Source organism: Somniosus microcephalus, chromosome 18 (genome assembly GCF_052327205.1).
Source record: "Somniosus microcephalus isolate GS21.2 chromosome 18, FLI_Smic_1.0, whole genome shotgun sequence".
In the NCBI taxonomy this organism is placed as follows: domain Eukaryota; kingdom Metazoa; phylum Chordata; class Chondrichthyes; order Squaliformes; family Somniosidae; genus Somniosus; species Somniosus microcephalus.
The window spans coordinates 1717095-1729428 of record NC_141004.1 but is presented as its reverse complement, the minus strand read 5'-3'; the positions used below and the strand labels follow the sequence as shown (position 1 = coordinate 1729428).

The 12334-nt window shown below is 49.4% G+C and overlaps 1 protein-coding gene across 1 annotated transcript in view; it reads right to left on the bottom strand.

Moving 5' to 3' along the window:
* The window catches only part of slc6a17 (solute carrier family 6 member 17), a 126647-nt gene extending 120713 nt beyond the window's left edge, over window positions 1-5934 (bottom strand). The window contains exon 1 of the mRNA XM_086010957.1: window positions 5696-5934. The gene's annotated coding sequence lies outside the window, so the exon portion shown is untranslated. The remainder of the gene's footprint in view (window positions 1-5695) is intronic.
* Window positions 5935-12334: the final 6400 nt, after the last annotated feature.

Here is a 12334-nt window from a genome sequence, read left to right as displayed (position 1 = left end):
CTGACTCAACGGTCGCCCAGGGCCCAACAGTGGCTTCGATCACGGTGGATCAATCCAGGCCACACCCGTTGACAAAATCCATGATGGACATACAGGTAAACGGGAATTTAACAAAATGTTTAATTGACTGTGGGAGTACCGAGATTTTTATCCACCCTAGCCTGGTACGGCAGCACTCATTAACGGTAACCCCTACACGGAGCAGAATTGCTATGGCTGCTAAGCCCCACACTTCGGACATTTTGGGCTACTGTGTGGTAACACTGACTGTAAAAGGCACGGACTACAAGGATTTTAAACTCCTCGTGATGCCAGAACTCTGTGTTAATGTAATCTTGGGCCTGGACTTCCACTGCCGCCACGAAAGTGTCACGCTAGCACTCACAGTCTGTGGCCTATCAACCTTAAAAATCAGCCCGCCCTCTTTATTCGCTAATCTCGCTCCGAACTGTAGGCCCATAGCGACCAAAAGTAGACGGTACAGTCTGGAAGACAGACACTTTATCAAGGCGGAAGTGGACAGACTCCTGCGGGAAGGCATTATTGAATGCAGTACCAGTCCGTGGCGTGCCCAAGTAGTCATAGTTAAAAATAGCGAAAAGAAATGGATGGTAATTGACTACAGCCAGACTGTTAATATTTATACCCAGCTGGATGCCTACCCTTTACCCCGCATATCAGAAATGGTCAACCAGATTGCGCAATACCGAGTCTTCTTGACTATCGACCTCAAATCCGCGTATCACCAGCTCCCCATTAGAACAGAGGACCGCCCATACACCGCCTTTGAGGCAAACGGACGCCTCTACCATTTTCTCAGAGTGCCCTTCAGGGTAACAAATGGGGTCTCGGTCTTCCAACGTGAGATGGACCGCATGGTTGACGAGAATAAACTACAAGCTACCTACCCCTATCTGGACAATGTCACTATCTGCGGGCACAACCAGCAAGACCACGATCTAAATCTTGCGAGATTTTTAAAAACTGCCCTAAAGCTCAATCTAACCTACAACGAAGACAAATGTGTCTTCAACACAACCCGTCTCTGTATCCTCGGCTGTGTGGTGGAAGATGGGGTAATTGGACCGGACCCTGACCGATTACGCCCCCTAAAGCAACTGCCCCTGCCACACAATCCCAAAGCTTTAAAAAAGGTGCCTGGGATTTTTTTTGTATCATGCCCAATGGGTGCCCAATTACTCTGATAAGGCCCGACCCCTCATTAAATCGACGTCCTTCCCACTATCAGCTGAAGCTCGGGAGGTTTTCACCAGTATCAAACAGGACATTGAAAGGGCTGCACTGTGTGCAGTGGACGAAAGCATTCCCTTTCAAGTCGAAAGCGATGCGTCAGACTTTGCCTTAGCTGCGACCCTCAATCAGGCTGGGAGACCTGTGGCCTTCTTCTCCCGAACCCTTCAGGGACCTGAAATCAGGCACTCTGCTGTCGAGAAGGAGGCACAGGCTATAGTGGAGGCAGTGTGGCACTGGAGACACTACCTAGCCGGCAAACGTTTCACCCTGCTCACCGACCAGCGGTCGGTGGCTTTCATGCTTAATAACAAAGGGGGAAAATCAAGAATGACAAAATACTCAGGTGGAGGATTGAACTATCCACGTTCGACTATGATATTATGTACAGGCTGGGAGCCCTTAATGAACCCCCAGACGCCCTATCATGGGGAATGTGTGCCAGCATTCATACGGACAAATTACAGGGTCTCCACAACGACCTCTGTCACCCAGGGGTCACCCGACTATACCATTTTATAAAGTCCCGCAATCTGCCCCACTCCATCGAGGAGGTCAGGGCAATGACCAGAGCCTGCCGCATCTGTGCGGAATGCAAGCCTCGTTTCTACAGGCCTGACCATGCACACCTTATCAAAGCCACACGGCCATTCGAGCGCCTAAGTCTGGACTTCAAGGGACCCCTTCCCTCTGCCGACCGTAACGTATACTGTGGTGTATGTAACCGTTCCACCTTTAAGAGAACTATTTTAAGAGATGCACTACTTTATCTTGGCTGCTGTATACTGTAATACCGGTGGTGACCACACCGGTATATAAGTGCTGTGTAATGATTTATTGGGCAGTTCAGCCTGACTTTCGACTAGTAAAGACCTGTTGAATTTATTCTTGTGGTCTGTGTGCAGTGATTCTTATTAACAATAACTAGAACACACAGACTTAACATATACTTCCTCAATATCATCGATGAATATTCCCGTTTCCCCTTCGCCATTCCCTGCCCAGACATGACCAGTGCCACGGTCATCAAGTGTCTCTGTAATCTATTCTGCATGTTTGGCATGCCGAACTACATACACAGCGATAGGGGGACGTCATTTATGAGTGACGAACTGCGCCAGTTCTTGCTCTCAAAGGGGATAGCCACTAGCAGAACCACTAGCTACAACCCCCGGGGTAATGGGCAAGTGGAAAGGGAGAATGCTACTGTTTGGAAGGCTGTCACGTTAGCCTTAAAGTCAAAAGGCCTTCCGACCTCCCGCTGGCAGGAAGTCCTCCCAGACGTGCTCCACTCCATAAGGTCTCTGTTATGTACAGCCACTAACGCTACCCCTCACGAAAAGATGTTCGTTTTCCCACGGAAATCCACCTCGGGCATATCTCTACCCGCGTGGCTGACGTCTCCGGGGACAGTACTATTGCGGAAGCACGTGAGAGGCCATAAAATGGACCCCCTTGTGGAAAAGGTACAGCTCCTCCATGCAAACCCTCAGTACGCCTATATCGAATACTCTGACGGGCGAGAGGACACTGTTTCCATAAAAGACCTCGCTCCCTCGGGGAGCGGAGAGAACGATGAGAGACTACCCGAGGAAGACCTACACCAAAAAGAGACAGGACGCCCAGAGGTATCAATACCCAACTTTAACCTGGAGGACACTGCAGATAACCTGGAAGACACTGCGGAGGCCTGGACAGCGGAGGAACCAGAATCCACTCCCCTAGAGGCACCCCAACCGGCTTTGCGCTGATCACTGAGAACCGCAAAACCTCCTGACAGACTCACTTATACCAACATTTAAGAAACATCACCCCGATGGACTAAATCTAAAGAAGGGGTGAATGTAATGAAATCTGTTTGTCTTACCTGTATTCGTTTTGCACTCATGTATATTACCCTCCCCCACACGGTGTATAGTTTCACTTCCTCTTTCCTGACTAACCTGGAAGGTTCCAGGTCTTGGTTCTTGGCTCCGCCCCTGACTTCTCTTACTTAAAGATCCCAGGATCTGTATGACTCATTCCAGTGAGCCAGTCGGTGTGTTGAGATGTTAGCTCTGATCTTAGTGATTAAAAGCCAATTTGTTAAAGTCTATAACTTCTAGTTTTGTGGTTATTGAAGGCACATCACCCTCCATGTCACACACCATCCTGACTTGGAAATATATCGCCGTTCCTTCATCGTCATTGGGTCAAAATCCTAGAACTCCCTCCCTAACAGCTCTATGGGAGTACCTTCACCACGTGGACTGCAGCGGTTCAAGAAGGCGGCTCACCACCACCTTCTCAAGGGCAATTAGGGATGGGCAATAAATGCTGGCCTTGCCAGCGATGCCCACATCCCACGAATGAGTAAAATAAATTCTTACTCCGAGGCGAGAGTGTTACCCACTGAGCCATGGCAGATACTATAACTTATATAGGTATATTTAAAAATAAGACTCTGTTTGACATGACCTCCAGGGTGACCTCTGCCCTCCCTGAGCTGATGGTGCAGTTTATAACAGGGTACAGGGCTCCGTGACCCTTGGGCTACAGGGCACTGTGACTAGTCATTTTTACACAGTTTGGAGGTTCGAAACAATGTCTTGCCCACCTCCAGCAGTGATTGGTCACTGATAAAGTGCCACATTTCTGATTAATGTAAGAAGTCACACAACACCAGGTTATAGTCCAACAGTTTTATTTGAAATCACAAGCTTTCGGAGCACTGCTCCTTCGTCAGTCCCGGTCACCTGACGAAGGAGCAGTGCTCCGAAAGCTTGTGATTTCAAATAAAACTGTTGGACTATAACCTGTTGTTGTGTGACTTCTTACATTTGTCCACCCCAGTCCAACTCCGGCATCTCCACACCACATTTCCGATTGACAGGAAATGCAGCAAATAGGGTGAGGGGGCGGAGCAGAGGCAGCCTCCCGCCCGGGAGATGCCGGTACCCGGGGGCGGAGGCAGCCTCCCGCCCGGGAGATGCCGGTACTCGGGGGCGGAGGCAGCCTCCCGCCCGGGAGATGCCGGTACCCGGGGGCGGAGGCAGCCTCCCGCCCGGGAGATGCCGGTACCCGGGAGCGGAGGCAGCCTCCCGCCCGGGAGATGGGTACCCGGGAGCAGAGGCAGCCTCCCGCCCGGGAGATGCCGGTACCCGGGAGCGGAGGCAGCCTCCCGCCCGGGAGATGCCGGTACCCGGGAGCAGAGGCAGCCTCCCGCCCGGGAGATGGGTACCCGGGAGCAGAGGCAGCCTCCCGCCCGGGAGATGCCGGTACCCGGGAGCGGAGGCAGCCTCCCGCCCGGGATGCCGGTACCCGGGAGCGGAGGCAGCCTCCCGCCCGGGAGATGCCGGTACCCGGGAGCGGAGGCAGCCTCCCGCCCGGGAGATGCCGGTACCCGGGAGCGGAGGCAGCCTCCCGCCCGGGAGATGCCGGTACCCGGGAGCAGAGGCAGCCTCCCGCCCGGGAGATGGGTACCGGGGTGAGACGGCCTGAAACCCGTTAAATCTCAGTTGGTAAAGTGGCGGATATGGAACAAAATCAGACAGCCCGGATTGCCGACCGATTATTGCAAAGTGAGAAATGTTGTAACTGCGGAAATCACAGCGTTAATAAAAAACCTTAAAAAAAAATTAAAATTGGAAGTTCTGGCTGTCACTGAGGGAGCGTTGAGCGCATCTGTGGTGCAATCTGGTGCGTCCGCTCTGTTACCCGGCGCCAACTGGAAACTTGGACCGATGGATTGTCAATAAACCAGGATCCGAGCATCGTCAGAATTCCCAGAGCGAATCTAATCCGGAGCTGAATCGCCCCTTTAATATCTTCAGACAGACAGACTGTGCCCATGAGCGACAGGGCGAGTTTGATGACATTTATGGGTTATTATATTAATTCAGAGCTCTCTATAAATGCTAAACTGAATCGGCTTTAATCCCTCCATCCTCAACCTTCCCCCGCACATATCGAACCGAATTCCAGTATTTGAGCCTGCAGAGAGCATCGCCGACACATCGATTCTAATCAAAAATCGCATTCTTTCCAAAACCAAAGGAAATTAAAATGAGAAAATTAAATAACTGGGAGTAGTTCCGCCCTCCCAGTCCCGGTTACTGTTCAGGAAATCTTGTTTAATTCCAGCATTTGAAATATTTTGCTGGACAGCGAATTTTCCAAAACCTGAATCTAATCTCTCTTGATTGAGAAATGTTAATCTCGGAGTAATGCACAAAATTAATTTAACCCACTTTCCCCCAAATGTAGCTCGGAGTTATCAAACATTCACTAACCTTCCGTCCACCGCCAGATTCAGAGGCAGCACAATTTGCAATATTAATTATTCAAACCTTTGCTATTTATGTCAGAAAGGGGTTGAACATCTTGTCGAGGTTCCTACGCACATTGAAGGTGAAAACTGAAGGAAGACATCCACTCTCAATAAACCAACAATTCTGTAACTTACCGGCGAACAATCGGCGCAAATATACCCGGCAAAAGGAGGGAATTGGAATAGAAATCAACTAAAAGGGGGAGTAAGAGGCAGAGAATTCCGGTGTTAAGATTAAAAAACCCAAACAAGTAGCGAGTCCAGTTGAAAACCCGGGGTGGGGGTAGAGACGTCCTCACGCATTGACGCGAGCAGCGCATTCACTCCGCATCATCCTCGCACTAAGAATAGATACAGCATCTGAATGAGAAAAATGGAAAATGATCTCCAGGGAGGGGTGGTGTTGAGGATGCTGCACCGAGTGTCAGAGTTACTTTCACTGTACAAGTGCGTCACTGCTTTATGTAGAAAGCTGTGTAAACTGGCGGAGTGCATTGTGCTCAAATTGTAGAAAAATATCTCTGTGCAAACCCAAAGATTGATGGTGACTCAATGGCAGAGACGTCAGTATTGGTCCTTAGGCTAAGTCTGGACCAGGTTTGGGGGGGGGGCGCTGGATGGATGGGCGGGTAATCTTAGTAATGTGTAAAAACAATTAGAGGGAGAGCTGGTCAGTGTGAGTGAATTGTATTCGGGTATATTTTCTGATTGGGAAAGTTCAGGTAAGAATATTTACCACTACACTCGTAGACATATTTTCAATGAGCCAGTAAGGTTACTGGGTTAGTAAGTGGGAAGATAAACTGATTAACTGGGCTAATAAATCAGTTAATAACAGGTTAATAAGCAGTTGATAAGCTGGTTAATAAACAGGTTAATAATGGTGTAATAAAGTGGTTAATAAGTGGGTTAGCACCTTGTCCTCAAGTGTACTGGATGTTGTGACCTGATATTTACTAATCGAGTGGAGATACTTGTTAAAATTTCAAGATGGGATTACTGCAGGTGTTATTGTGTGAATCATTAAACCATCGTATCCAACTTCTCTCTCTGCTTTAACTTCAATAAGTTAAAATAGCGGAGAGAGGAATTTTGTAGATAATCATTAGTATTATTCCCAGGTATCTTGACTTGATGCTCATGAACTCCAATGATGTTGGTCTACAGTTGGGAAAGATTGTAACAGAGGCAGAGACTGGAGAATCCAACATCCAGTCAAGTTTACAGCCACTGGAAAGGTTTTTACCTTCAGGGTGGGACAAGGCGGTGACATTATTGGGTGCTCCTTCCCTGACCCAGACAGCAGACTGTAGGGTGGGCAGGCTTCATGTGGTGAAGGGGCCGAGGCAGACGACACAGGGAGTGTCCAGAATTCGACACCCCAGGTTCAGGCCAGGTATCTCCATGTATACGATAGCAAAATACTGCAGATGCTGGAAATCCGAAATAACAACAGCAAATGCTGGAAAAACTCAGCAGGCCAGGCAACATCCGTGGAGAGAAAATAGAGTCGACGTTTCGGGTCTAACCCTTTTTCAAACCAGTTTTGAAAAAGGGTTAGACCCGAAACTGTAGTGTATGTACCTTTAAGAGAGAACTACTTTTACAGCTCCTGTATACTGTAGTACCGGCAGTGACCACACCTGTATATAAGCCTTGAGCATGCCTCTGTACCCCCAGTCTTGAGACTACCCTACTCCAGTAAATACCTGTTAATTGTTAAGTTACAGCATCCGTGTGGTTATTGAAAAACATCATACTCTCAGAATCACGGATCTAACAGTGGCGACGAGTGTTGATTCGAATCTAGCTGCAACTCTGCATTTTCCTTCGAGGATTCGCTCCGGAGGGCGGTGGAAGAAAGTCGAGGCCAGAAACACGGGCGTCGACCACGAGCAACCGCACAGTCGCCCGGCAGAGAGTGAACATCGCAGGGGAGGCTGTGGAGAGCCGGGCTTGGTTCCCCAGCCACGACGATCAGCAATAGACTGACGACAGATACAACGCAGACCCTTCCCGGACAGCGGCGGCTGGAGCCGACCGACGGCGGAGAGAAAGCCGAGCAGCGTCGACGGGATAAGACAGAGGGTGAAGCGCACAGGGCGCAGCCGGGGGTTGAAAACCGAGCGGCATCGAGGAAAAACAAAACGGAGAGAGAGAGGGTAAAGCAGCAGCCGGGCTCAGGACCGAGCGGCGGAAACGGGAAAGGCGCACAAAAAAAAAGAATGCGCAGAGCACAGCCAGGGCTCAAGGGCTGAACAGTGTCCACGGGGAGAAGAAGGGAGAGCGCGGGAGACGCCATTGAGCCGCAGAGAAGAAGGAAGAGCGCGGGAGATGCCATTTTTAGAAGCTGCAGTGGAGAAGAAGGGCGAGCGTGGGAAGGAAGAAAAGCGCGGAGACGCCATTTTGTGCCAGCGGAGAAGAAGGGGAAGCACGGGAGATGCCATTTTTGACAGTTAAATCACACCCAGGGATGCCGAAGAGTGGCAGTATCTCTACGTTCGGCAATGAAGTCGAAGATTGGGCGACATATGTGGAACGTATTGAGGTGTACTGCAGGGCGAATGAAGTGCCAGATGCTAGGAAAGCACTGGTTTTGTTAAATTCCATTGGTGCAAAAACTTATGGGTTACTGCGAAACCTAATAACCCCACAGAAGCCTGTGAACAAGAATTTCGAAAGCATAGTAGAAATCCTACAGGACCACTTAAATCCCACACCGCTGCTGATAGCAGAACGATTTAAGCTCCATAAAAGGAACCAACACAAAGACGAAAGCAATGCTGAGTACCTAACAGAACTGCGCAAGCTATCAAAACACTGCCAGTTTGGAGCGGATACGTTAAGGGACAAGTTTGTGTGTGGGCTGCAAAGTGAAGGAACCCAGAAACGGCTTCTATCAGAAAAGGATCTTACGCTGGACAAGGCTTTCAGTATGGCAGTATCACACGAAGCAGCCGCAAGGGGCGCTGCAGAGATACAACGGAGACCGCAAGAATATGGCACCAATGAAATGTCCTATGGGACAGGGAAGTGCTATCGCTGCGGCAGAACAACACACGACCAGAAGGATTGTTGGTTCAAGGACCAAGTGTGCAGACAGTGTGGAAAAGCAGGACACATAGCAAGAGTCTGCAGGTCTGGGAAGAAAACCAATAGTAAGAAATCTCCACAGGAGAAGTACAAAAAGGTACACAAGGTGATGGACAGTAGTTCAGACGAACAGAAAAGTGACACAGACTCCGGAAGCAAGGAGCTGGGTTGTCTGAAACTACATAAGGTAACCAAAATGGAGGATCACCAGACTATCTGGGTTACACTCAAGATAGACGGAGTCCAAGTGAAAATGGAATTGGACACAGGATCAGCCCTAACAGTCATAAACCAAAGGGACTACAAGCAGCTATTTTCACATATACCCTTGAAAGCTACAGAGATTGTCTTGAAGACGTACACGGGGCAAAAAGTCTACCCCAAAGGAAAAATAAGGGTGAAAGTGATATATAAAGGCCAGGAAATACCTAAAATGGACATATATGTATTGCCATAGAAACCAGGAGCAGGAGTAGGCCACTCGGCCCTTCGAGCCTGCTCCGCCATTCAACGAGATCATGGCTGATCATCCAAACCCTAGCACCCGGTCCCTACACCAACAGACATCCCACCCAAGCCCTATCCCCGTAACCCCGTAACCCCACGTATTTAATCCCCCCTAACACTAAGGGCCAATTTTTTTATCATGGCCAATCAACCTAACCCGCACATCTTTGGACTGTGGGAGGAAACCGGAGCACCCGGAGGAAACCCACGCAAACACGGGGAGAATGTGCAAACTCCACACAGACAGTCACCCGAGGCCGGATTTGAACCTGGGTCCCTGGCGCTGTGAGGCAACAGTGCTAACCACTATGCCACCGTCCAGATGGAGGACCACCACTACTAGGACGTGAATGGATCTGGAAGATACAATTAGATTGGCATTCCATACAGGCACTGAAGGTTGAGGCCAAAAAAGATGACGACGTCACACCTGGACGACTGTCAAAAATGCTAACTGACGCAAAAGAAGTGTTCCAGGAGGGACTCGGAACACTAAAAGGCATAACAGCAACAATTAAAATAGAGGACAATACAAGCCCAACATTTCTTAAGGCCAGACCAGTGCCTTATGCGATCACACCAGCTGTCGAAGCAGAGCTGGAAGGGTTGGAACGTTCAGGAGTACTGTCCAAAGTAGCCTGGAGCGAGTGGGCTACACCCATCGTTCCTGTAATGAAGAGGTCGTTGAGTAATACGCCTTGGGAAACAAATAGGTCCGCATCCGTGGGGATTTTAAGGTGACAGTGAACCCAGTCCTTCACACGGTACAATATCTGCTTCCACAAATTGAGGATATTTTCGCCTCGCTATCTGGAGGTAAACGCTTCAGCAAAATTGATCTAGCCCAGGCGTACTTGCAAGTGGAGGTAGAAGAAGCCTCGAAACAATACCTTACGATTAACACTCATAAAGGTCTCTATCAATACAACTGGCTGGTGTTCGGGGTAGCATTGGCTCCGGCTATTTGGCAAAGGGCGATGGATCAAGTCCTGCAAGGGATTCCAGGGACCCAGTGTTATTTGGACGACATCCTGGTCACGGGTGAAATGACAGTGATCACCTCGCCAACTTGGAGAAGGTGCTCACCAGATTAAAGGAATATGGGCTACGAGCTAATCGCCACAAGTGCGAGTTTTTCCAGAAGCAGATCTCGTATTGTGGCCACGTCATCGATGAAGAGGGGTTACATAAGTCCCCTGACAAGATTGAGGCAGTAGTCAAGGCTCCAGCACCGGAAAATGTGTCACAACTGAGGTCGTTCCTCGGGCTGGTAAAATACTACCATAAGTTCTTACCAAATTTGTCCACAGTATTACACCCACTGAACACCCTACTGCAAACAGGGGTACCATGGAAGTGGAATGACGAACGTAGACGAGCTTTCCAGAAGTGTAAAGAATTGATCACATCTAAAGAGGTGTTTGCCCATTTCAACCCAGCACTACCAATTCGTTTGGCATGTGATGCATCATCCTATGGTATTGGAGCGGTGCTGTTGCACAAATTCCCAGACGGGTTGGAGAGGCCAGTAGCCTTTGCGTCTCGGTCACTAACCTCAGCCGAGCGCAACTACGCCCAGATTGACAGGGAGGCCTTCAGCCTAGTATGGGGAGTAAAAAAATTCAACCACTATCTGCATGGGCAGAAGTTCACCTTGCTGACTGACCACCAACCACTTGTCTCCAACTTTAATCCTAAGAAGGGCGTTCCAGTAATGACGGCACAACGGTTACAAAGATGGTCCCTGTTTCTAGGGGTGAATCAATATGAAATAGAATATAAAGGCACGAAACAGCATGGAAACGCTGATGGGCTATCGCGCCTGCCACTGCCTACTGTGGAGGAAGCACCAGCAGTGGACCCTATCGAGATATCTTATTCGTCAATAATTGAACGATTGCCAGTAACGAACGCGGATATAGAGAAGGAGACCCGCAATGATCCGACGCTGTCTCGGGCATATGATTTGACGGTGAGGGGATGGCCAACACATGGTGACTCACTGTTGCCAGCATTCTCATCCAGAAGAGAACAGCTGTCAGTATGCCAGGGGACAGTGATGTGTGGATCCAGAGTGGTGATTCCACCCAAGTTAAGGGAGAGAGTGCTAAAGGAGCTACATGAAGGTCATCTGGGGGGAGTGAAAATGAAAAGCCTTGCTAGGGCTTATGTGTGGTGGCCGGGAATCGATCAACAAATCGAAGACCTAACCAAGAGCTGCTCAGGATGCCAGAAGGTCCAAAATGCACCACCACATGCCCCTCTACACCCATGGGAGTGGCCCTCCTTTCCATGGCAATGGGTACATATTGATTTCGCTGGTTCATTCATGGACTCAATGTTCTTAATAGCAGTGGATGCTCATTCGAAGTGGCCTGAGGTGATAAAAATGTCCTCAACTACTACAGAGAAAACGATTGCAGTCCTACGGACCATATTTGCCAGAAACGGCTTGCCAGAGCAGATTTGCTCTGATAATGGACCACAGTTTGTGTCCGAAGAGTTTCGAAAATTTATGAGAAGGAATGGGGGAAGGCATTACACATCCGCCCCGTATCATCCAGCCACAAATGGATTGGCTGAGAGGTTCATACAAACCTTTAAGAAGGCGATAAAGGCCATGTGCGACAATGAAATTCCACTACAGCATAAGGTGGACAATTTCTTATTAGCCTACCGAAACGCGACACATGCAGTTACCAACCAGACCCCGGCCATGATGTTCTTTAACTGAAGGTTGAGATCTCGTCTGGACTTGCTTAGACCAAATGTGCGAAGAAATGTTGAGGATAAACAATTCCAGCACATCAACGAGAAGCCGACAAGGAGCTTCAATGTAGCACAACCAGTCTTGGCCCGTGACTACCGAACAGAGAAATGGCAACCCGGAATGATATGCACAAGGCAGGGGCCATTAATGTACACAGTGGATGTCGGGGAGAACATTGTAAGACGCCACGTCGATCAGATCTTAGCGTCACAGGAACGAGTCAACCCCATGTCTCGCGTACCTGGGGATGAACCCGACATACCGCTAGCATCTACCGCTGAACCAGTAGCAGTGGAAACCGATGAACTAACTGACGAAAAGGGGCCAGAACCGCCTCCGCACCAAGAACAAGAACCTCAGGAAAGGCGCTATCCCAAAAGGATCAGGAAGCCGCCCCAAAGACT